General features: G+C 40.8%; 1 protein-coding gene across 4 annotated transcripts in view; it reads left to right on the forward strand.

The window, feature by feature from the left end:
• Positions 1 to 25,919, forward strand: part of RERE (arginine-glutamic acid dipeptide repeats) — a 412,980-nt gene that overhangs the window by 77,915 nt on the left and 309,146 nt on the right. For 2 of the 4 annotated variants that reach the window (XM_074975154.1, XM_074975157.1), the window contains exon 1: positions 10,119 to 10,303. The exons of 1 other annotated variant lie outside the window; for it this stretch is intronic. The gene's annotated coding sequence lies outside the window, so the exon portion shown is untranslated. Of the gene's footprint in view, positions 1 to 9,225; positions 9,364 to 10,118; positions 10,304 to 25,919 lie in introns of those variants that run through there. One more of the 4 variants, XM_074975156.1, reaches the window with a different exon arrangement.

Raw genomic sequence — 25,919 nt, forward strand, 5'->3', positions numbered from 1 at the left:
TAATCTGAATTTTTAGGATTGTCAGCATAATATCAGCCTGGAGGTAAGATGATGCATGTCTAACATTTGGTTGCAATGATTCATATTAGTATAGTGTCTCAAAAGACATCTATTAATCAATGAAAGCATCTACAAATTGGGAAGTATCAATTCTTGACAAATAGTAATTGTTGCTATGAAGTTGAGGCTGGCCGTCTGTTGCCATGGTTTTTTAGTTAGCTATTATAAATGAGTGGTGGTGGTGGAGGAGGAACACCCAGTTTCCCCTGCCTCTCCTCTCCCTCAGATCCCTGTTAAAAATAAAAACTAGATTAGTTCCATCCCCAGGTATCCTCTTTCTAGACTGAAATTCAGGGTGTTTTTTTCCCTTTGGTCTTATTTCTGAAGATCATGACTTCCATGTGTGTGCTGCACCTTCTTTACTGGCTAGTCCCCTTTGCACATGAATCCACAACTGAACTATAGGCATGCGGTTCCAGACTGTTAAAATATTTTCAGCATTATAGTACAGACTTCCTGTTTTTAAAGCTTATCTGACCCTCCTGAGGGAAAGATTAATATAGCAATGGTCACATCCTGTGGCTATTGTCATTTTTAAAAAGTCTATTGAATTTTCTGAAATCCTTGAATGTAAAAGTGATGCACTAAAGATGTTGAGTGCTCTAGTCACATTTCTGATCTTTGCAGTGCCTTTAATAAATCCAGCAAGTTTTTGCATATATCTGTTTGTTTAGTGTCTGCTACATTCGGTATGTCAGGAAAATCTCCCAGTAAAGGATCTGCCCTATTCTGGAGAGACTGTAAAGGAAGCATTTGGCAGTCATTTCCTTTAGCTTGTGAGAATGAGCATGCTTTACATTATAATAGTTTAAACATACCGCAGGCTGTTGATAGAGGTATCATATTTTCCATTTGCAAAGTTCCTTTATATCTAAAATCTTGAGGAGAGATCAGGGTTGCTTTCATTGTTGGTTTAAAATTGCATTGATAAAAAAGTTGAAAGAAATGCATTAGCCTCACTCCTCCCCTTCCTGCTTCTATTTTAATCAGAAGTTCATACTTCCAAATGTTTCCTTTTTACTTAAAAAAAAATCAACTAAAGCTAAGTTAGTGCGGACTCCGTAATGTTGCTTATCCTTTGATTAAAAGCCAATATACGTTATTTAGGTAAAACATTCCTTTACACTTTTTTCATTTTGTCTTGAAAACTGTCTGTCCAGCTGTCTGTCTGTCTCTTGTTTTTAAAATGGTATCTTCTAAAATAAAAAGTACTTTGGTTCAAGAGAAGCTGTAGTTTAGTGCAAAAAGTTACTCAACAGGTTGGTGTCTTGCTTTATCTGTACCACAGACTCAGAAGCTCTTAGTTTTTGTTTTCATGTTTTGCGTTTACAGTGTGCCATTTCTTGCTTTCTTCCCAGGGCAGGCATTTTCAGAAAAAGACTGTTTAACTTCTATATTTGCTGCTAAGTAGTAGGGGAAACAAACCAGAGGGAGAAATAGTGTGTAAGTTAATTTCTTTGATTTGCAAACGTGATCTTATTTGCTGAAATATCTATCTATCTAGCCTAGTTTGTTTTGATTTCTTGCTGTGAAAGTTCCAGCTGGGGTTTCAAGTTGTCTTTCTCACCACTTGCTTTCTAGCAGCTTGGTCAGATTCCCCCAACTGAATTTATTACATTTAGCAGATACCTAAGTACATAAAGGACCTCATCTTAAACATCCTGCCAAGTCCCTGAGTTCCTCAGCTCATTCATTCATATTACCCTCTTTGTCATTTTAGCCACAACTCCTCACTGAGAGAGAGATCTCTCTTCCTAACTGTTTTGTCCTTTCAAAGTGCAATTGTCTTGGAACATATATCCAACCTGATCTCCAGTGAATTTTGCACTGTAAGTGGAAAATGTCTTTTAAAGTGTGCTCCCTCTTACTAGGACTTCTTAAGGCACCTTGAAGAGTTTGTTTCAAGCTTTAGATCGCTGGCAGAGCTGCATACCTCAGAATATTACCATGGAGAGAGCACTGCACTTTGGAGGGTCATGGCTTGACTCTTGACCATGTAGAGAAGTTTGTAGAAGAAATAATATTCTAGGATGTTTTGTAAATAATTCAGGTGCTTCCCCTGTCCCCCCTTATTAAACATAAAAATGGTTTATTAGAGAAAGACTGGGTTCTAGTACCCGTGCACATTTCTCTAGGATACATTTAAGAAAGCTGCTAGTCGTATTTCATAGGAAAAAGCTCAGATGATGGGGAATAACTTTATTCTCAATACTCTGAACTGCTGTGTGAGTACTGTTGAAATACTTCAGTGTACTTGGTTTGTGAAACTGGCTCTAGGACCTGTCTAGATGAGAAGAAAAGGTATGTTACAATATGTTGGCTAACATGCTGCAACTAACACTTTTGAATCTGCTGTGGACATGTCATGCTGATGTGTGCAAACCTGCTTGAGTTAAAGCATAATAGGGAACCTAGGCTTTACCTGAAAAGTATAGTGTAGACATGTTCTAGCTTCACACAGTTTTAAATCTTGGTTTAGATGAGGCATGAGACTTGAAGATATTAACTCATGTGGTAGCTTTGTTATGTTGATGTGTACTTCCTGGAGTCTCTTGTCAATATGGTATACTGTAACAGTGCTTTTTGTTCATGGATGGGTGTACCTGAAAGCTGGTTACTCAGCATGCTAGTTAGCTACTTCTCTTTGGGTAAATAGCTGCTTATATGGACTATTTTTCTTTCAGATTTGGGTTTTTAAAAAAAGGCAGTTGCAGCTGAGAGCATGTTAGTAAAGTTTAAGTCTTCAAACTCTGCAGAATAACTATAAATCCCAGAAAGTAGAAGATTACAATCTTAAGTGATAGTGTGCTGGTCAACATTTCCATAACTTTGAAACTGGATTAATTACCATACTTTAAGGGCATAGTGTATTTTGAATTCGGACAACTGCTTAGAATTGTGCGAGAGTGCTTTTAACCGTAGATGTGAGAGTGTCTGGGGAAGGACCTCAAAAGGTGGACAAGATGGACAGACTGTTATCCCAGTAACCAAAAATTAGTATTCAATAAAGGCGGACAACAATTATGGAAATTCTTTGTTTAATTCATTCTTATGTACCTTAATAGAGAGGTCTTTTGCTCCAAATTAAGTCTTAAAACTGGGTACAGGTTGAACCTCTCTCATCTGGCACTCCCTGGTCTGGCAACATCCGTGGTCCGGCATAGGCATCAACTCTGGGGATGCTATGGGGCTGGAGCACCCATGGAAAAAATTTAGTGGGTGTGGAGCATCCACTGGCACCAAGCTCCCTCCTCCTGCCCCTCTCCCCATGCCTCTTGCGCGCTGGTGGCCCCACGCTTACCAACTCCTCCTCCCTCCCAGCACTTCCGGAGCGCTGCAAACAGCAGATTTGCAACGTTCAAGCTCCAAGAGGGAGGGGAGAACCTGGGGCCGGTGGCTGGGACCCCGGGCCAGGGGCCGGCGGCTGGGCACAAAGCCAGGGGGTGCTGTAGCATGCCCCACACGCCTACTTCCCGTGCCTTTGGAGACCTGCTGGCACTCTGCATTGACCTCCCGTGGTTTGGCAAAATCTCTGGTTCGGCACTGGTCCTTAGGGTGCTGGACTAGAGAGGTTCAGCCTGTAGTATGTAAGATACCTTGTCCGTATCCATAAGCTCTTCGGTGAAAGAACTTTGTCTTCTCCTCCTTCCTATGAAGATTTCAGAGTCACTCAGGTGGAACTGATGTACCAGACTGCCCTCAGTGTTCTTTGTACATAGTCTATACATTGGTAATTGTTTCAATACTTCTTACAGGTCCTTAAGCCAAAGGTAATAGCACTTTGCCTGTTAGCTGAGAGGTAAATACTGATCCATGATCACTATTGCAAAATGTTTTAAGTTGGGTTTTCCTCTGTCTTTCCGTCCTCTGAGTTAGGAGATGATGTAAAATCACGTTCTCAGCACTCCACACAGCAGGTGACAGTTACGGCAGGACGAGTGCTTGGAATGTTGAGGAACAGAATGGTCTAATTGGCTGACAATGAGATTAGGATTCACTTGAGGTTCTGGGATTTCTACCCGTCTGGTAAGGCCTTCTTTCTCAGAGCATTAAAGTGGTGTCAAAATTAATGGTTACTTTCAGGGTTTTTGTACTGGATGTTCAAATGTATAAATCCAAAGTGAGAGGTATTTTTTCCCTATTCAAAAGCTGAAATTTTAAAAAACTTCAGTTATTTTTAAACTGTAGGAATGCAAGATAGTGAGTGGTTTAACAGGTGGTCTCTTCCCCACATAATTAAGAGAGCTTTTAAAAAAATGAAATTGTGGAGGCTCATAATCCATAATGAACACAGGTGCTGTCTGGGAATTCTAGGGAGGTAGAAAAATGGCTTATCTAAAAATTGGCTGTTCTGCACTACATTTAAAAAAAAAACAAAACACAAAACCACAGGTATTTTAGTGTGCTGGTTTAGGAACTGCCTCTGCCGTACAAGGAGTCCTGTTAGAGATCTAGCCAAAACACCCTTCCCTCTTGTACCAGAGATGGGTCTCTGATCATGTTTTAGCATCTCCCCAATTGTGCTATGGCCTAGGAGAGACCACAGCTGAAACTTTGTTAGGCTGACGATACTGTTGAAAGTAGATTCCCCATAGATATATTGTTTTATAGTGTAAACAAGATCATAGCATATAGGTTGGCAGCATGCTGCGGCTGAGTCTACACTAGGGCATCCCCTGGGATTCTCCCTCCCCTCCCCTTCCCTCCCCCCCCAGTCCTTTTTACCACCACTGGCGCAGCTCCACTGGCAGCATTGCTAGTGTAGACAAGATTGTGGTAGCTTCTGGCACTTCAAATTCTCTAAACTCGCTCAGTATGTAGACAGCAATACCTAGCTCTTAACAAGACCTATGAAACAGTCTACCCTCAGCCCTCTTTATACTAAGATCCATTATTAACACTAAAAAGAAAAGGAGTACTTGTGGCACCTTAGAGACTAACCAATTTATTTGAGCATGAGCTTTCGTGAGCTACAGCTCACTTCATCGGATGCATCCGATGAAGTGAGCTGTAGCTCACGAAAGCTCATGCTCAAATAAATTGGTTAGTCTCTAAGGTGCCACAAGTACTCCTTTTCTTTTTGCGAATACAGACTAACACGGCTGTTACTCTGAAACCTGTCATTATTAACACTGGTGAAGAACGTAGGTCACTTCCGGCTCACAAAAACAGGTTTGAAAAGAGTTTGCTTCCTACAGTAAACAGTGCCAGACTTTTCAACACCCATTGCAAAACGCATGCTGATGTAGTCAGGTGTCTAATGCACTTTCTATGGTTTGGATCTGTTGGCACTAGTAGCCAAGCCATTTACATATCTGGATGAGGTCATAAAAGTCTGCAGTTAACTGCTGTAATGAGTAGCTTTTGTCTTGTAATTTTTCAGCCTTAGGCTAGCTGTATATTGGGCTTATTTTTAACCACAGATTTCCAATTGTTGTTCCTACCATTGGGGGTGCACCAAGTATTAGTACAGGTAAGAATTTTGGCCAAAAAAAAAAGGGGGGGGGGATGACCTGCAACAATACTGGGGCAGTACCAGCAGTGGTGTGAACAATGGAAAAACCCTGGCAAGAGAGCCTGGTGTAGATAAAGTCCTGAAAAAACCACATTAGTTAAATCCGTTTTCAAAAATAGGTTCAGCTTAACATGGACTTACTGTGGTATGCTTGGTTTCAGAGTAGCAGCCATGTTAGTCTGTATCTGCAAAAAGAAAAGGAGGACTTGTGGCACCTTAGAGACTAACAAATTTATTTGAGCATAAGCTTTCGTGAGAGCCAGGCAAAAGAAAGTTAAACCTTCTTTTCGAAGACAGTCAAGATCAAGTTATTCTTGAAAATGGGCTTAACACACTTTGCTTGGCAGAGTTCACAGTAACCAGACAGTGTGTAAAACCTGTTTTTAAAAGCAAAAACTGGACTGTGTAGGTGTAGAGTGCTTTTAAATGTTATATGGCGAACATTTTAGTTTTTGATGATTAAAAATGCATTATTAAAATTAACTTATGTGATCTACATGATCAAATCAAGTATTTTCATGATTAGTTTGCCTGACAAAGTATATATATTTCAGGTAGGTTTTAAACAGCTTCTTTGGAGCAGTTTGCCTGGTGGGTGGGTGAAATATTTATGCATACCTGACGATGGCTAAATCTCTCAGAAGGAATTTTGAAAGCAGTTGTTCTATAGATCTTGTGGCCTTGGGGTATATCTGTATTTCATGTTTTTCAAATTTTGTAAAGCTCTCACAAGAGGTTATGAATTATTTGTGTCCTATGAAGTGTGTCTAGAAAGCAGCACCTTTATAGCCCTTTAAAAATACACTTTGTCACTCTGCCCAGTTAAGTGCTTGATCTTTCACAAGCTGAAGCACGTACGTGCAGTATACAGTGTTAGTGTCCACGGAAACCAGCAAAAGTTGGGAAACTGGAACTTAAGGCTGACTTTCCAGTTAACTCAAGTAGTGTGTGAGACACACACAGAAGACAACACTTATACGATAGCAGGAGTTAATGACAGGTTGTCAAAGCCTTATCTTTGAATCTCCTAGCTTTTGTTGGCTTGTGTCACAACCGTAATGTTACTTAAACTAGGTATTCTATTTAATTATAATACTTATAATAAAGTCAGATGTCAGCTCACTTGGCTGCATGCTTAGGCCTGTAGGACTCGGAGTGCTTTGCTTGTAACTGCATCCGTTGTCTCCTTTCATTATCTGTTAATGGTACTCAACATGACAGCGTTGTTTTGATAAATGGAGACTCCTGTGAAATCCGGGCTGGAGTTTGCTTGGATTGGGATTGTCTTCCTTTTGCACAACACTGGGAAATTATGCAGACTGGACCAAAGACAGCAAATGGGAAATGATCTATTGTGTGAATCATAGAAACTACAGACTGAAAAGATCTATTCGGTCGTCTAGTTCATCTCTTCCTGGCCAGTGCAGGATTGTTGCCCACAGGATATTTTCTAGTGATTTTGTCTAATGTATGAGTGTGATGTTTAAAAAAAAATAAATTAGTGAGCTGTTCTTGTATATATTCTTTTAAAATTCCTGTTTCCCATTTGCAGATCTCCTGCCTTTAATTTTTACACTGTAGTTTGAAAAGCAATCTCTTGACTGGTTTAATATATTGTGCCCCTGCCAGCTGAGAGAACTAGATTGAATAAAAGCCTTTGGCCTCTAGTAGAGAGTGGGTTTGGGGGAATATGAAGAAGAGTGATAGCATCTATGACAAAATAGTGCTCGGGTTGTTATAAGTTTAATTCTCAGATCAGTTTTTCACAAATGAAACAGAATTGCCATGAAGGTAAGTGCTCTGATCACTGTACATGATCCAGTTTTATTTGTCCATCTGTAACATTGAGATAATGCTTCCCTCGCTCACAGGGATGTTATGAGCATTGGTCAGTTAGTTTTTGAAACTTATTAATACTCTGAACGTAGTTAACTCCTGTCACCCAAAGATCTCTGATGTACAAATGGAAATTACTAGACCCATTTTGTAGATGGGGTAATCGTGGCATGGTGAGGTTAAGACTTGTTCCAAGATCCTACAGTAAGTCAGTGGCTGAGTCAGGAATACAACCCAATTGTCCTATCTTGCGCCTCTCACTTTACCATGTTATTTCTGTTTTGTTTGGCATCTTTCATGAAAAATGAATCCAAAATGCCTGAAAGGATTTTCAAAGGTGCCTAAGTGATCCGGACTCCTGCACCTAAATCACGTAGGTGCCTTTGAAAATCCAGCCAAATGGGACATATTTCGTGGAAAAGGAACTTAGCGTTAGCTTATTGCAAGAAAACTCGTTTGGATGTCATTTGAAAGCAAACATTTTTCTTAAGTGGGCACTGGAGAAATAAGCTACTTTCCATGGTTTGCCATGCATGAGGCCATACTTGATAAGAAAATTGAAGTGAGAATAAATGCAGTGTGTACTTTGCTTTGTACTTGTGGATTGATTTCAGCTCTGATAGGTGTTGAGCTATCACAAAGCCACTTGGTTATGAAGTTTATTTTCAAGCAGCACATTTCCCCCTAGGATGGGCTCCTGTTGAGAAGCTAATGTACAATGGATCTTGCAACAGAGCCAAGCTTGCACTACACACCACCTTCAATTTGTATTGATCACAGCAGCCTTTCAGGGTGGCAAGGGTGTTATACTTCATCCGCTATTTGTACATTAGCTGTGTTGGTGGTTTAGGCAGCTATTTCTAGCAAGGACAGAATTTAAAATTATAAGGTTGTACATCTTTCTCTTGAGAGAGACTTGGACACTACAGTGATGAACACCATATAAATGCCTACCATAAAAATACAAATCAGAACATAATGTACAATATCTGGGGGAAAAACAAGGCCAGGGACAATACTTGACATTCATGGGGACTTGATATAGAAAAAAGGAATCATGAACTTTGGTTTGACATGTTTTTTTTGGGTGTGTGAGGCTTGTAAAGCAATACTGAGGTGTATGTGTCAGTCATTTAGTTATAGATAAAACATCATTACTGTAAAGCTAAGCCTTTTATTTATTTGACAGAAAAGATATTGTGTATTGCCACCATTCATGGACTGCATACACAACTTCTTTTTGGTAGGTGTACATTTTATTCTGAACTCGAGATCTAAAGGGCTGTACTCCAAAATGAAGTTGGTCATTTCAGGCAGCTGCAAGATTTTATTATTATTGCATTAAGCGGGAGTAGGGGCGATACTTGAAGCTGGCAGCTAAGTATCACGTTGTTTAAAGCCGCATTGTAGGAGTGTGTATTTATTTCTTCATGATTAGATTAATTTCAATCAAATCAAATTTAAAAGGTGCCTTGATTAGCAGATGTAGTTTTAGTCTCTTATAAAAAAGGGGAGTGGGGGTTGGAGAGGATTTTAACAAAATGGCTTACTGGTTGAATAAACTACAACAAAATCCTTGTATAGAAATGTCTCTAATGTGACACCAGAGAGGCGCCTCTCTCTTATCCATCATTGGAACAAATGCTCTGTGTGTGCTTCCCTCCACCCCTTTATTTTTTTTATCTGCATTTTTTCCCACCCCCTGTGTTTTGATCTGCATTTGTAGATGTAAGGGGGTTTGTTTCATTAATATTCCTGGCTGCAGCTCTAGGATGTGAGCCGCTGATCACTCCCGGGGATGCTTTGCCTCTTTAATATCTTGCTTGCAGATGCATTTTCTAGCTGACCACGCTATTAAAGAGCTGCCATCAATCACACAGCTCGGTTCCGGCTGGGCTGAGTGGGGAGGAGGGAAAGGATAGGCAACAGCATCAGCCAGAAGGAGAGTGGAGGTGCGTGCTTGAGCCTGTATATGGCCAAAGATTTATGGAGAGCAGCATAAGTAGCATGGAGAACTGAGGTGTGTGTGTGTGTGAGTGATAAAGAGAGAGAGAGAGGGGCAGGTGGAGAGTGTGGCCAGGAAGAGGACAGGCACCAAAGACAGAGCTGAGTCTGTGCATTGAAGGGTTAGGCATCAAGCCTCAAACACTGCCTGGGACTGGAATGTGTGTGTGTTCAGCCTGTTTCGTGGTGTAATTTGCACTGGAGGGATAAGCAGCAGAGGCAGCCGGAGCCTGCTCCCTATGTGCCTGTGCATGGCCAGAGCTGCTGCTGCCGGGCTCCGCTCCGGGTTTTCCTCTCCGCCGCCCGTTGTCTTTTGGAGGCTGTGCTTCTGTCTCTTTTTTTTCCTCCTCCTGGTGTCTGGGTAAAAGAAAAGAGACGGGGTCACGGAGGCATGTGGAAGTGTCTGCAGCCGAACAGCTGAGGACGCGGAGCCTGCGAGAGGGGGAGCAGCAGTACAGTGTGCATGTGCTGAGGGGAGCCAACTGCAGCAAGCCAGGGGGCTTCTGGCTGTGCACCCAGGGCGGGCAGGCTCCAGCTCGGGCAATGCTGCTCTCTCCTCCGTCTGGCCCAGCTACTCTGCAGTAAAGAAGAGGGGGCCTCCTTTTGTTCACCAAGTGTATTTCTCCTCCCCCCCCGCCCCCCGCCTTCCTCCTTTCCCTCCCGATCGCCCCCTTTCCTACCTGCCTTCCTTCCCTCCCTCTTCTCCTCCATGGGCCTTGCATGGTCCTGCATGTTGTTGGACACAGCAGCAGCCCCCGTCCTGCAGGCTCCGGAGAAGAAACACAAAGTCCGCAGGGGTCATTCTTTAGCAGCTGCTAGGATTGCAGACAAGTTGTGTTTGTCCGGCTCCTCCAGGAACTGCAAAGCTTAAAGCCCAAGGCTGGCTGGGTGAGTGTGCAGCGCAAAGGGGGGCGGGGGGACTGTCGTGTGTGGCTGCTGAGATGGACAGGAACCTTGGACCCTGTCCTGGCTGAAGTCCTTGGATGCTAGGGCTGCATTTTTTGACTCCTGTAAGTGGGCTACAGTTGAAGGAAGTCAGATCTGCTGCAGGTCATGTTATGGGTGTGAGTCCAGAGAGTGGGTTTACACACTGCTTAATTCCGTAACTATAGTTAAGAGTACATGAAAGGCACTACACAAAATGAAGTTATATTCTGAGGAGAATGTTGAGATGGTCACCCTATTAGTCTTAAAATAGAATAATGATAATAAATCACTCTCACTGTACAACAGAAGACACCTGGATAGAGAAACTCGTGACTTTATTCATTTATCTTTGCCCTTCCGGATATTCCAGGTTTTCAAGGAAAGTTGGATCGACGTGGTATGTGATGTGATAGCTTTTATTGGCCCAGAAGGCAAGTTCAGAGTGCTTTTAAGGCCACAGGTTCCCCTTTCTCAGGTGAATGTTTTGCTTTGTATGTTTTTAATCTAACAAAGTTAACTAAGCAGAGCAAACATTTTGATTCTACATTATTTTTATGCAAGTGAGGTGAAGATTGATGTTTCCTTGCTTGGTTGAAAATCCACTTTCATTCCACTTGCTAGGGTGCAGAAGTGTCTTGGAATGCCTTTTATATTTTAATTGGTACAGTGATTGGTGTAAGGTTCTTCTATAATGTTTGCTCAAACAGTGTTCTTAGATGAAGTGACAGGGAGACCTGCTTGACCACTTTCTGTTTCTTGAGAAAGAAACCAGCTCTACTTTGTTTTACAATCCGTTTTTAAGCCTTTCTTGAGTACATGTGGCATTACACTGCATGGGGTATTGTGTGACTGGATGGCTTCCTTTCAGCCATATGGGATTCTTTTTTAATTGTATATGAATGAAAATGGCAGTTGACAAGGAGACTAATTTTTCAGTTAAAATTAGTCCGATTTTTTTTAAAAGACTTGTAAAATAAGTAAAAGTTGAAAACAGAAATGTGACCCTTAATTCGTGGGGTCTAAATTTAAATATTCTACATTCTAGCACAGGATTCCTTCTGGGAACTCAAAATTAAAATAAATAGGATTTAAAACCCTACAGACAGGGCAACGTTATTTCAGTGTAAAGCCATTGATCTGTGGGCAATTAGTTCCAGACTTGCACCACAATCTGCATTTTTGTCAGATTTTTGTTCTTAAAGGCAATCACATGTTTGAATAGATATATTGCCATGTAAAATAGCACAAGGCAGACATTTTAGATGCTTTACAGCAAGTTGAAGAATTGTGTGGGAGCAACATTTAAAAGCTTTTTTGTTTTTTTCCAACCCTGTAATTTAGTAGTGTTTAAACTATGTTATAAAGATCTCTGGGAGCAGTGAAAGGTGGTTTTGAGTCCAGCACACTCAAGTGCTTATTGTACTCTGGCAGGCTGGGTGCTTGGCAGCCAGTTTTTGAAATGTTATTTGATCTGGCTGCATGATAGAATTGACTAGGATTACACCATTTTTTCCCCCCTGTGGCTGTTGAAAGTGATGCATCAGCGAGTGCTGTTCAATAGCACATTTTAAGACTTAAACTGCATGTATTCACTTTAAGCAGTTTCCAGTGAAAGGCAGTTTAGAATTTCTCTTGTCTTGTGGTTAGGATTTATGAATTGAGGCAAGAGCTGACGTAATCTATCTCACTTCCTTTGTGTGTTTTTTATAGTAGATAGTGTGTTTTTGTTTTACTTTTAATAGCTGTGACGGTTTCTCAAATACTTGCATATCTTCTTTATGCTGTTGGCTTTAGTATAACTAGTCAACTTGTTCTTAAATTATGCATCTTTACAGATACTGTTCTTTCAACTTTCACTAAAGTTCAGTGAATAGCTTGTATATTATGTGGACTAGTTTTTTATTTTAATTAATGTAACTGTGTACAGCTGTTATGTCAGAAGGCATTGACTTCCTTCTGCAGTGTAGAGTATCCTACACTAGAGGTTGTAAAGAATTGCTTGGTGGATCCTCTAACCCCCTCCTTGCTCATTTTTATTCATGTGATGGGACAAGACAGCCTTTTGTTTCATAGTATCAGTAGCTAATAGCTCATTTGTGAGAGACCTTTTTGTTTTGGTTTGGGGTGGCAGGGGAGGAAAGAAAGCAAGAAGCCATGTATTAATAGACTTCTCATAAACCTGCCTGTTTTGGGGTCAAAGGGTTATGCTAGCTATTGTGTTGCTTATGAGTATCGAGAAGGAACTATCTATTTTTGTAATGTCACAGGAGGTCAGTGGTTTGTACTGTGGATGAATTACTACTGAGGCAAATATTCTATACTGTTTAAGAATCCTTTAAAGCCATATCTGTATAAAGATGGAGAACGCACTACCCTTAAAGTGTAGAGGCTGTATGCAGTTTGGATTAAAAGGGCCAAGTCCTCAACTGGTGTAAATTGTCATCGCTCCATGAACCCAGTAGAGTTACCTTAGTTTACATCAGCTGTGGATCTGACTCAGTAACTTAATTTCATTATGGATTTTGTTCAGGGTCTAAAGTGATTGTGTAGATTTATGTATAGCATGATCTTGTGCACAGAAACACCGTCTCTGTCTATTCTTAAATTACTTGCTTGGGTTCTTTTAGTAAATTCTTAAATGGGGGCAATACAACAAGGATATGAGGTTTGTCAGAAACCATGCTTTAAATATGTTGCCCCTCACAGACAATGCATTGCTGCTTCAGTGAACCCAATGTGTTTTATACTAAGGGCTTGTCTACACTTGAAATGCGACAGTGGCACAGCTGCAGCCCTGTCGCTGTAGCACTCCTGTGTACATATTACCTATGTCGATGGGAGGAGTTTTCCCATTGGCATAGGTAATCCTCCTCCCTTGAGAGGTGGTAGCTAAATCCACAGAAGAATTATTAGATCAATTAAATGCTGTCTACACCTGGAATTAGGTCGGTTTAACTATGCCATTAGGGGTGTGTATTTTTCACAACCCTGAGCAATGTAGCTGGATTGACCTAACTTTTTAGTATAGACCAGGCCTAAGCCATCTTTTTTGGTAGGTCCGAACACACATTAGTTCTTGTATTTGGCAGAATGTTCCTAAAACTGAGAGCAGTTTGTGGTGGTAAGAGTATGTAGGCTGAATTGGAAACAGGAAAAACAGTAAAAGCAAACATGTGAAATCTGTTTAGACATACATCTAATGTGGTGCCTTTATCTTAGACCCAATTAGCTGATAACAAATAGGGTGAAAATGCAGGTGGTAGAGCTGAATGTGTAGTGAGGCTATGGTCCATTAACATTTTGGAGAAATAATGAATGTTCACCAAAATACTAAGGGCTTTTACAAATGTGTTGTTCCTATTTTCCCTTCCATTCACACACACAGTCTTCTCACCTAAGTTTGGTGCTGTAAACCCTGTTCGGCTGGCCTGTGCGACAGTGATGGTCCAGTTTCAGAGTAGCAGCCATGTTAGTCTGTATTCGCAAAAAGAAAAGGAGTACTTGTGGCACCTTAGAGACTAACAAATTTATTTGAGCATAAGCTTTCATGAGCTACATCGGATGCATTCGATGAAGTGAGCTGTAGCTCATGAAAGCTTATGCTCAAATAAATTTGTTAGTCTCTAAAGTGCCACAAGTACTCCTTTTCTTTTAGTGATGGTCCAGATACCTCAAGTGGAGGACAAAAGATTTAAACCCCCAAAACAAGCAGTTAAAGCAACTGATTGTATACTGTATTACTGTACTATAAAAGTACACCGAACTGTCCCTAGAACGTGGGATTTGGGATCCATGCGCTGTACCACGTTAATGTGGAGACCAGGTTAAAATGAATTGCAATTAAAGTAATTGAATTTTGGGATCCATGGCCGTGACCGCGTTATATGCGAATTCATGCTATATAGTTGCGCGTTCTAGCGAGGTTCCAATGTATGTCAAGTAAGGTCTTTTATGAACCCTTGTAATGTTCTGAACTTCGTTGCCATCATAAGATGTATATAGACTGTGGTTATGAATCTGTATGTTTGTGTATGTAGAAAATTGTATTCATAATCTCTACTACTACACCTCAGAACAGGGTGTTGAGTAGTTAGCGAGAACAGGCAACTCCAGCCAGGTGTTCACGTGAAACCAGCTTCAAGTAATGATCCAGCGTCCTGCCCAGGAAAATACTATGATGGACCAATAGAGTTAATGGAAATACATTGAGATATCCCTGGCTATCAAGTCAAGAGGGAATTTCCCCACTCTGAATAAACGAGTCACCATGGACTGAGGGGTGGGGGAAAGGCTTTTAAAAACAGGCTTGGGACTGATTTAAGCTTTTTTTTTTTTTTTTTTTTTAATCTAGACCTTGAGGGACAGCCTCACGATTGGAGATTGTCTGTGAAGGCTCAGTCCCCCTCCTGTAGCTCAGGGGTATGCTGAGAAATTGACTTAAGGCAATAGATAACTTGCATTAGAAAAGGGATTTTATCTAATAAGAGAGCATAAAACCTGAGGCTGTGTTTCTGGGTTTCTCGGTAACCTGTATATATTTTTATTTCCCTTACTATTTTATTTTTGAATCTGATTTTTCTCGTAAACTTTTTTTTTAAATTTTATTTCCCCCCCAAGCAAGTCTCTGGTGTGTAAATTATGGAGGGTGGGGGCCAAAGTAGGCTGATATCTCAGGAGTGGGTTTTACATCTTTGCAGCTGATGAACCAGAGGGAAACGGTCCAAGTCTCTGGTAATTAAGAACTCGGGGAGGACGTATTTGGGGAGACTTGGGACTGAAAGGGCTGTTGGTGTCACCCTGCAAGGAGTAACTAGTTTGTGAGAGCCAGAGTGAGACCTGATGCTTGTAGGCTGGCTACTAGGGAATTGAACCATATGTGCACAGCACAAAGGCCACTAAGATTTACAGGGCAGGTGGTGACAGGACCCCTTACTGGTCTGGGTAGTCCCCGTTTTGCCACAGTGGCATAGTTGCTGCAGGAGTTGCACCCCAATATCAGCGAACTGAGGTTCACACTCCAAACACTTGCTGAACAAACCCAAACAGATTCAAAAGTGAAGGAGCAAAGTACAAGCTTAGAATTTATTATTTTCTCTTTATTTCGGGTTAGGGAAAATACAAGGAGGAAAATGAGCTGGTTAATCACTGGAAAAAATGGATGAAAATCAACTTGGGAGCTTGTATTTGCAATATTTCTCTATGGGGAAATATTGGTATTCCCCTAAAGGGAAATCAGTAGAGGATCTGAGAACCTTGCATATTGAGCCTTTTAAGCAGAAAGAGGAAGGTACAGGTGGAATTGACTCTATGCTGGGACACCAGCCAGGCCTTAATTCCCAGGAGGCAGCTGCTAAGGTAGAGCTTACCAAATTGCAACTCCACAGCTGGCTCATCTGAGGCTATAGGCTGAATGAAGTTTTCACTATGCTGGTAACCTGCCTACTCTGCAGCGAGGAGGCTGGCTAAATTATTTGAGTGCTCGTAGTTCCCTCTGTGGGCCCAGAAGGACAGACGAGTTCTCCCACAAATCACTGGGAAAGAATCAGTGTCTCAACTTACTGCAGCAAAAGGACCTTGGAATATGCTCCCTACAAGTCCCGATCTCATAGGTGGGTGCAGTACCAGTGATGACACAGTAACTCAGATACAGTTTTCTAGATCTTCAGTGAAGATGTACCCTTACGACGAAGCAGGAAAATGGATAGTTCTGCAGTAATTATAAGAAGAACTAAAATTAGTGAAACTTGTTATATCTGGGACATAAAGCCCTATATAGGGCCACTGTTATTTAATCTTCAACACTGATGTGTAAATGTGCCGGGTAACCAGAGGTTGAACCAGCATCAGTTATTTGCACCAATATTCCATACAAGCAATAAAATGTATTGGTCTGTTTAAAAAATAAAATAATGTGGCTTGCATGTTTTGATGAACTGTTTGTCAAAAGCCTCCGGATAATGCTTTTTACAGTATTCAGAACTGTATTTGCACATCGGATGAAGTGAGCTGTAGCTCACAAAAGCTTATGCTCAAATAAATTAGTTAGTCTTTAAGGTGCCACAAGTACTCCTTTTCTTTTTGTGGATACAGACTAACACGGCTGCTACTCTGTGACCTATCAGGTTATCTACTAACTTTAAAACGTGTGATAGAAGCAGCAGTGTTCTAAGTCCTTAACTCATTTTGAGCCCTGCAAGTTTAAAGAATAGTCCCTTACATGGTAAACTGCTCTTCAATAAATACTAGGTCAAAAGAATCTCTGATACTGTTACCAAGCTATGTATTCAAAATGTTCAGTGCATTTAAGATGCACTTGTGTTAAGTTATCCATTCTCAATAAGAACTTTGCTTATATTTCCTAAGCCTTGAATGGCTGCATTCTTGTTTAGTTTGTTTCATACTCTAGAAAACCTACATTCCAACCCCTCCCTCTTGAGAAAGATGGTTGTGTTTTTTCTAAGTTAATTTTTCCTTTCTTAAAAATCATTGTCAGCTCTTCAACAGGTTTTCCTGCTGCTTCTGAAACACGAAATATTGCTTGTTTGAAAGTCTTTCTAGGAATATACATATTCAAAATTCCATATAATTTTTTTTTTTTTTTTTTTGCTATAGTGTCTGATCTGGAGTCTCACTAAGGTTACAACCATGCCACAGTCGAATAACCATGTTTTAAGGTTCTAATATAGTTCCCTGGCCAGCATGGATGAGGCTCCTCCTCTGCTCCCCCGAACTCTGCAAGCCACACTAGCCTATAGACAAACATTCTGGTATTTCCTGACATTTATGAAACCTGCAACACTGTTTTATAATGTGAATCTTAAGGCAAATATTGATGCTGATCAGGAAAACTGTGTTGGACTCATATATGACACACAAATGGTAGTGTGAACTGAATCTCATTTATCTTTGCCCTTTTATGTCTGTTTGAAAGTTTATCAGTGAATCCTTTTGTAACAGAGGTTGAATGATAGTAAATGTTAAATTCTCACTGAGAGAGCTCACAACAATTCGTATTTGTTCCCAAGTTTGCCTGAGGTAGCAGTTTGAGCTTTGACCTTTGAATGCAAAGCAAGAACAAGTAATGTTGAAAAATGTAAATGATTAAAACAAGCTGGGCTTCTTTAGGAAACTTTTATGCAGCTCTGCCAACAAAAAGCCCCAGTGATTGCACAAACATTTGGTTACTGGGATAAATAATATTTGACTGTGATCTGTGAATTTTGTTTATTATAACTATATGTTTCTCATATGACAGCAGGGTTAGAATTCTGGCTTTTCCTACTGTTAGCAAAAGCATGGGGGAAATGAGGGCTGTAAATTTCGCATTAGCAATGCGACTGCACAGTTCCTCAAGGGGGAAATAACAGTGCAAATTTCAGAGGAATGATTCAGTGCGATTAAGCTCTTCTGTGAAAATGGATATAATTCAGAGGCAACAATCTGAACTTCTCCAGCAAACCTGAACTGTTTTAATAATTCCTAGATGTTAGATATCTTCAGCTTTTCATGTTCCTTTTTCAAAAGTAAGGTAAGGTCTACTATGCTGACTGACAGGCAAGGGAAACACAATTTTTCAAAACTAGCTAATCCTAATCTAGGTCTGCTGCAGCATTTCTACCTAATAATGCAGAGCTTTATTTTAAATTAGTCTGTTGCAGATTTATATGCTTTACTAAAAGAACAAAAAGATAGCCCTAGTTTGACATAGTGATCACTTTGTCAAACAATTAGACGCCTCTTTTTGTAGAGATCAAAATACTCTGAGAAGTAAAGTTGCAGTTTTTCAGAAATATTGCATGTTATGTAGCAGCACCTGAAGTCTGGAAAATTAAATACTCTGCAAGAATGTTAAAAATGAAGGCATTGTTTATAACACTTAATCAGTGGTATATTTTTCCCCCTCTTGTGTGGAAGGTTTTGGCCTTTGGTTTGCGGGGTGTATTTTAGCTACTAAATTAAACATTATCGTCTCTCCCATGATTCATCTAGCTGGTAAAATGATAGCAGCCAAAGGTTACTCCATCTGGTATTGAAGTTGTGGCTGTGGATTCTTTTGTTCCTGATTAGATTAGGGGACTAAAACCTCCCTAATCAGTTCTAGGAAAATTATATATTTACTTAAAATAGGACCAGCATGTTACTTCCTTTGACCCTGAGAAAGTTCACAACTTCTTTGTTGTTGTCAGCTCATCTTTTTTCATAGGTACTGTCACTTTGAAAAGTGTAGAAACCCAGCAGAGAGTAGATATTTTTCCCCAAGCGCATGTTGGACCTGAGAACTCCTTTATTTGAATTTATCCACAGCGTGAAGATTTTTGGTTTTAGTCTGTCACTGATGACTAAGAGTTTCCGCAGCAGGTGGTTGTATTACAAGACAGTATAAAAGTGACTGAGCCAAAATGCAAGAGGCTATAAACCTCAGGCAGTAAAAAAACAAAATAAAACAAAACAAAAAAACCCCAACAACAACAAACCCACCAAAAAAACAAACAAACCCCTTTCCTTAAATCAGATATAGTAACAATTCCCTGCAGAATTTACTTTTACAAGCAGTCAAAACATACTGTATTTGCTCCATTTCTTGTTGAAATCTAACAAAGGAGCCAAAAATCAGATTTCCCTTTCCTGATAATAAAGCTATTCCTTGGAGGTTAGAGTAGGGAATAGATTTTTATACAGCAGTTCCCACTGAATAATTGAATGCTTTTAGGTAATCTTTGGTGTGTGTGTTTGACTGTAAGTATTAGGAGGAATGTCTCTAAACTGCATGTTTAATATTAGAATATTGTAATTAGAGCTGGAATACCCAGCTAGCCTGTTTTATAGTTAATAATGGTGTAAAGGAGTTAAGAGCGAGCAACCCAAGGTTATTGGCTCATTTGGATTCTGATTACCTTTTCATGGTGTAATAAAGTAATTATGAATACTGTATGAAAAATTACTGTATTGTTTCAGTATATTACTGCTTTCTGTTTTTAAAAAAACTGTGTTGTCCTCTTTTGCATTATTTTTAGGTTTTATATATTCAAAATATATATTATTTTTCACCACACAAGCTAAAACACATTTTAAAAAGCCAAAACAAATATTTTTTTTAGGCTTCTTGGTTCCTGTTAATATTTCACCTTGTATCTGTTCTCTTTATAATAGTACATGCCACTGTTGCTAAGTGAATTTAAGTACATCCTGGTCTAAATTGAAAGAGTGCTTTTTCATGAATGGATATAGTAGGGATAGCTGTTGTTGGCAGGGAAATTCTTTGCAAATGCATACTGAAAAAATAGTGGCATCTGGAAACAAAGGGTGGGGGGAACTGTGACTCTCACCAGTGGAGGATAACTTCTGTTTGTGATCAAGCATGTGACAATCTGTTGGGAAAAGCAAACTGAAGTTGATTCATGCTTTTGATTTTTAAATGGACCCTCAGCCTGTGTGGATTTTTGTGTGCAAAATCAGGCGCTTAGCTCTATCTATATGGTGGGATTTGTGTGCACAGCTACTTCTGGGTGCTAAAAGGCAGGTACAATAAATTGTGAACACAGTAGCACCTGCACAAGAGACTGGCGTTTGGTCTTTCAGCCCTAAAGTTCTCTTCCAAGGGGTATGAATGCTTAATACACAAGATGAGAATAAGTATTTAAGATGAAAGTAAATCTTTTTGGCTTTCTTTAAACGTGGTAATGACCAGTATAAATTATGGTAAGTTGCTGTACAGCAATTGGTTGTCTTGTTATCTTTTTGTTGTTGTACAGAATCACCTTTGGCTACATGCTGCTTTACTTTTAAGGACATGCTGTACTACCAAAAATGCCAAAGATGACTGTAACTCGTTTTGTTCTCTCCATTGTTTTCCTGTGGGAGTTCCACAATAGTTAAATTCAACAACGCTTTTTAAAAACACCTGTTTAAATAATACAGTTGGCAGAACCTTGCTATGTACACAGCTCTGTGGTCATTTTGAACGTAGTTAGCGATAGTCTTGACTGGAGATGAGTTGTAATTCTGTACCAGGTTAGGAAGGTACTAAAGCTTTGAAACACTGAGCTCTTTCATACCTCTCTCAATTGGTGCATTAGCAATAATATGTATAAGGGTATTTGTTAGCATTTTGTAACTGCAAATCTTAGTGCTCGTCAGCACTCAAACTTGCATTGGTTTCACTAAACTGGTGCAAACGCCGATGTGGACATACTTACTAGCTTAAAACTAAATTTATAGGAACAAACTAAACTACATAAAGACACATCTACATTGATTTTTAGGATGCCCATGCACCAAGTTGCAATGACTTAACTGAATCACTTTAAAATAATTACTTTGGTTATGCTGATGCAACATGGAGTGATCGGGTCTTTGCACACCCTTTTCTGTGTCTACATTGTTGTGGTAGGGAATTGAGACTTTGGAAGAACTGCTGATACAAACACTTTTGATGTACCCTGAAAATATTAAGCCAAATATGGGACTTTCCACAAGGTGCTTTGCATTGCAGTCATGGACACCTCCTTTCAGCTCAAGAGAGTGCTGACCAGGCAAGACATGCTTCATAAACAGTGGTGTCATTTTCTTCCACTTTGACTTGTTAATGCAGTGGATTTTGCATGTGGAATGCACCAGTAGTTGTTTGTCTTGTGTTTGCTTTTATGGAGCCTCTAAAGAATACTAACTATTTGCCACAAATAGAGCAACAGTTAATCTAGTGCTGGAGGTAGACATGGGATGGGTGGCCAAAGGAAATTTACCCCAAAATTATCTGATCAAGACATACTTGTATTTTTAGTTTTCTTAAGGGCGTTTAAAGTATGTGTGGTATATGTATTTATTAATCTTTTATTTGCAGTGGAACACATTACTGAATTTTTGTAAACAAAGTGCTTAGTTGGGACTCAACACTGGGAATTTTGTCTTGGAAATAATACCTAGTCCTTAAAATATTGCTACTTTGAATTTTTCATTGGACAGTCTGGATTAAGTTGCGTATGGCTTATTGCACAAATTCAACTGATTTGTGCAAAACCCAGTCAATGCCATAAAAAGGTTTTAGCTTGTTCATGAACATTTCCAGTGGACTTAGAGCGTGGCATCCAGTAGCCATCCTGTCATATAATGCTTTCCCTCATTTCTCCCTCTCCTCGTCCCTGGTGATATTCAAATGCTATACATTAAAATATTTATTTGATATTCTCTAAATTTAGTATAGTTTCAAAGTGGGTTTTTGTGAAATATCTTCTTGTTCATGGTCGTTCTTAGGGGAGATCACAATTCAGTATAAACTAAGAATGTCAGCCAATAATAAATCTCAACTGAACTTGTAGATATTTATCTAATGGGAGAGGTTACATGACTGTTGGAGAATACAGGCTAATCTGGGCAGTGCTGAGTAGATTTAATTGGGTCCTGATTGCTTGGATAACAGGCATTTGGTGAATTTTGTCCTCTAGCACATGGAGAGCAGTTCTAAAGACTTGAATTTGAGGTGGATTAGGTTACTGTAGTAGGAGAGAGTTTTGTGATTTTAAGCAAATACCTTGACATTTTTATGCTCGTTTTACCTTTAAATCATACATTCAGCAGACGATTGCTTTCTCTGAAGTTTCAATCTTTGAACATACTCTTGTACAAATGTAATAAACCATATCATGTGATTTTAATAAAATGCACAATGTTTTTTATTGTTCTATGTAAGTACAAATGTAAGTATTTCAATTTTTATATTTCAGCAAAAAAGAGCAGAATTGTTCTTGCTCTATGTATGCTCCTCCACTGAGCCTCCCACACTGACCCCTCCCCTCCCCCTAGCTGATTGCCAACCACCTTCACCTGAATCCCCCTGCAGAGTCCCATTTCCCCCAGTAAATGGAACTCCCCAACAAGCCCCTGTGCATCCAGACCCCCCTGCACCTGGACCTGCTACTGAGCCACGCGCACACAGATTGCCCCACACAGAACCCTCTCACCCCACACCTGGATCCCCCCCCCCACTAAGCCTCTCCACATTTGGATCCTGACCGGCTGAGCCTGTTTGCCCCACATCTGGATCGGTGACCAGGGCTTGGTGTGCAAGACTCTGTCCCTATTACACTCTATCTTGGTACTCCTGGCATAGAGGGGCAGGGCCCTGAGGTGCCCAGCCTTTGCATTGTGTCAGGGTCAGGTGCAGTGTCACTGTCAAGTCCGTGTCTCTGGGGGGTGGGGGAATGGCTGCAGAGTGATTTCCCATATCTGTGCAGCCAATGGCCTGTGCTTCTGACTGCCATGCTGGAGCCTCCGCATTTATTGACTAACAAATAAAATATGCAGAATTTTGTTGAATTTTTAATTTTTTGGCACAGAATTTCCTCAGGAGTAATGTCTGATCTCACAGTTTGTGGAAGTTTTTTTGAGAAACTGTGTCTGTTTTGAAAATATTGAATGTGATTTCACTGTAGTACATAGCTTCAGTATTTCTATGTTTAATTTTTCTGGAACAATAGCCTGTAATTATGCAAGTTGAGAGAATTTTTTCCTTCTAATTTATCATTTTATAGACTCATTTGTCTTCTAAAATTCTATAGTCTTTTACATATTTTGTGTGAATTTAGTGCCCAGTGAAATGAGGGATGAATAGCACTGGGTTAAACTAGGCATGGTACAGGCCTCACAGTTAATTTCCAGAGCACCTCCATCCTGTCCTGATTATTAGATTTAAGATTGGCTTGAGCAGAGGCTGTTCATTGTGCTGGCCAGTGTGGTGGTCTTGTGATGTGAGTAAGTGTCCACAGCGTACTTGAATTTGACTGCTAAACTCATTTTGCTTGTGGTTGAATAGTGATTTCTACCTACGTGTTCAAAAAACAAATGGTTTATGTCCCAGCTTTGTAAAGCATTGCACTTAGCACCTCATTGTATCAGGCCTAAATGCATTAACTCACCTACTATGCTACTTGGACCTGTTCAGCTAGTATGTTCAAGTTACTAGAATTATTTATCCAAGTTTAATGGAGGGCTTATAAGCAGAAAATATATTTAATGACTAAAGTGTGGCTCTGGAGGCTTAGTAAAGCACTCCCTATAACTACAGATTGAGGCCGAACTTACCACTTGAATCATTTTCCTACAATTTATTTTCCTTCCACGTGACTAGAAATTGTGAATTTATATATGAATTAGCAATGTCCTCTAGGTAGTTAACAGGTTGCTAATGCTGCTCTCTGTGTTGCAGTTTGGGTACTACTAATATAGAAGGTTACATACCTCATTTCAAGCTACAGAATACACTACACTCACATTTTTTTCCAGACAGTGTAAATACCCCGGTACAGTGACATGGTAGATTGAACCACCCCCCTCGAACAGCATAGAGACATGGTTGACCAACTGAGGTTAATGTAGTGTAAGTGTAGACACTGCATGACCTGTGTCAACCATAGCAGTCCTCCAGCAGCTTGTCCCACAGCGCCCATTCCCTGAGACAGTGACTGCTCTGGTCATAATTTTAAACTCCACTGCCCAGAGGCCACAGAAACCAGAGGCCAGTCCTTTCCTCCTTCGTGTGTGTCTGAAATGTCTTTTCCTGATTGCCCACCTTGTCGAGCATACCTAGCACCTCACCTTTGTTCTGTGCAACTGCCCAACTGATCATGCCGGCTTCATGCATGCAGACAAGTACTGGATATGCTCTTGCTTGGAGTAGACAGGGAATTATTGGATCTCCAGGGCTTGTGGGGAGAAGATGCTGTGCAAGCACAGCTACAGACCAGAAGTAAAAACATGGACCTCTATGAGCAGATTGCATGAGGGACACAGACAAAGGGGTATGACAGGGGATCAGCAGCAGTGCTGTGTGAAAGCGAAGGAACTGCTCCAGGCATAACACAAGACTAGGGAGTGCAAAAATAGATCTGGTTCTTTGCCACAGACCTGCCATTTGTACACAGAACTGTATGCCAGGCTTGGCGGAGATCCATACAGCAATGTGGATACCTTGGAGGCGCCTGAGACAGAGACCCCTGCTGCAAACAGTGAGAAGGAGGGGGGAGATGTGGTGGGGGAATCCTGCCATACCCCAAGACAGGACCTGTTTGAGACTTTTTCACCATCTAGTCCGTTCCACCAGGCAAGCACAGATGAGCCTGATAAAGGGGGAGGTAAGGTAAGTGTGTGCATGCACTTTTTCTTACAACCTTTACGTTTAAAGATGGTGACTGGCCCATCTCTAAGTTCACAAGACACAGGTATAGGACTTATCATTGTATGGCTCGTGGGAGATGAGGCAGGGGTACAGAGGCAGAGTTGGCATCTGCTTCTCATTGCCTGTTGGTTTAGTTGGGAGGCGGGGGCCCACAGAACACGTTGATGATGTGCATTGGGATTTCCCTTGCACCCTCCTGAGAGGTCTCGGTTACACTGTACTCGCAATGCTTTGCAGTCCTTTCTCAAAGGTTTCTAAGGAGGGCAGCCTGATTTTTTTCCCCCATGGCAGGAGGTTTTCCCATTCCATTCTGCGAAGAGTTGGGCTAGCACTACTGCAGTAAATAGGCTCGTGGCCTCTGGGCCCAGGCAGCCTTGGTGTGCCCGTAGCAGTTGTGTTCTCTGTGCCTTTGTGACCCTCAGGAGTGAGAGATCCGCTAAAATCACCTCTGCATGTGGAAAACAGTGCCAGTGTTCAGTGCCATTACCTGACATCCCTACCCATGACGTGCAGAGAGAAATTTTATAGCTTCATGCAACAGCTTCCATTTCCCCGCCTCCTCCCGGCAGCTCATACTTACCATGGCTGGGGCTGGAGAGCGATGTTGTGCTGAAGTGCTCCAAAGGCAATGTGTATATAAGCATTTCTTTTAAAAAAATATTGACTGGAACAAGGGGAGGGAATTTTTGAAACTTTTTTCCTTTCTGTTGTGACTGTAAATCTAATGGTACATCTATCTGTCTGTTTTTATCAGCAGCTTCTGGTGCCCCAGCCGAGAGGGGTGCCTCCGCCACGCTCGCAGCATGCCAGACTCTGCTGAGGAGGAGAAAAAAGAGGATGAGTGAGGACACAATCTGTGAGATCCTGCAAGACAGTGCTGCATTGGATCTTGAACAAAAGGCTTGGAGGACCAATATGGCCAACAGTGTGGAGCAAGACAGAGGACAGGAAAAAGGCCCCTGGAATCCCAGCAATGTACCAGGAGTGTGAAATGTACCAGGATGAACCCAAAGGCTGCAGAGCCTGATTGACCTACATGTTCAAAATTCCTGCACTCGCCACCTTTTCTAGTACTTGGAGAATTCATGGTTACTGCTCCCTGCACCCCCAACATACCACGTGGCATCCTGGGGCATATCATTACTCCTATCACTCCACACTTGGGGAAGAGGGGCAGCAAGGAAGACCACAGCTTCACATACACCAACCATGGTTCTCACAGGTCAGTGTATGTATAGCCACAACAGATGACATTTGTTTACTCAAATGGACATAAATAGTTTACTTCCTTTAAGTTTTCCCCTGTTATATTAAAAATGTGTGTAACGTTGCCTGTGGTTCTTTGCACATTACTTTTTCCTGCTCAATAAAGTTCTATTTTTGGAAAATCAAATTATCTTTATTAGT

The sequence above is a fragment of the Natator depressus genome, chromosome 18, assembly GCF_965152275.1.
Source record: "Natator depressus isolate rNatDep1 chromosome 18, rNatDep2.hap1, whole genome shotgun sequence".
Taxonomy (NCBI): domain Eukaryota; kingdom Metazoa; phylum Chordata; order Testudines; family Cheloniidae; genus Natator; species Natator depressus.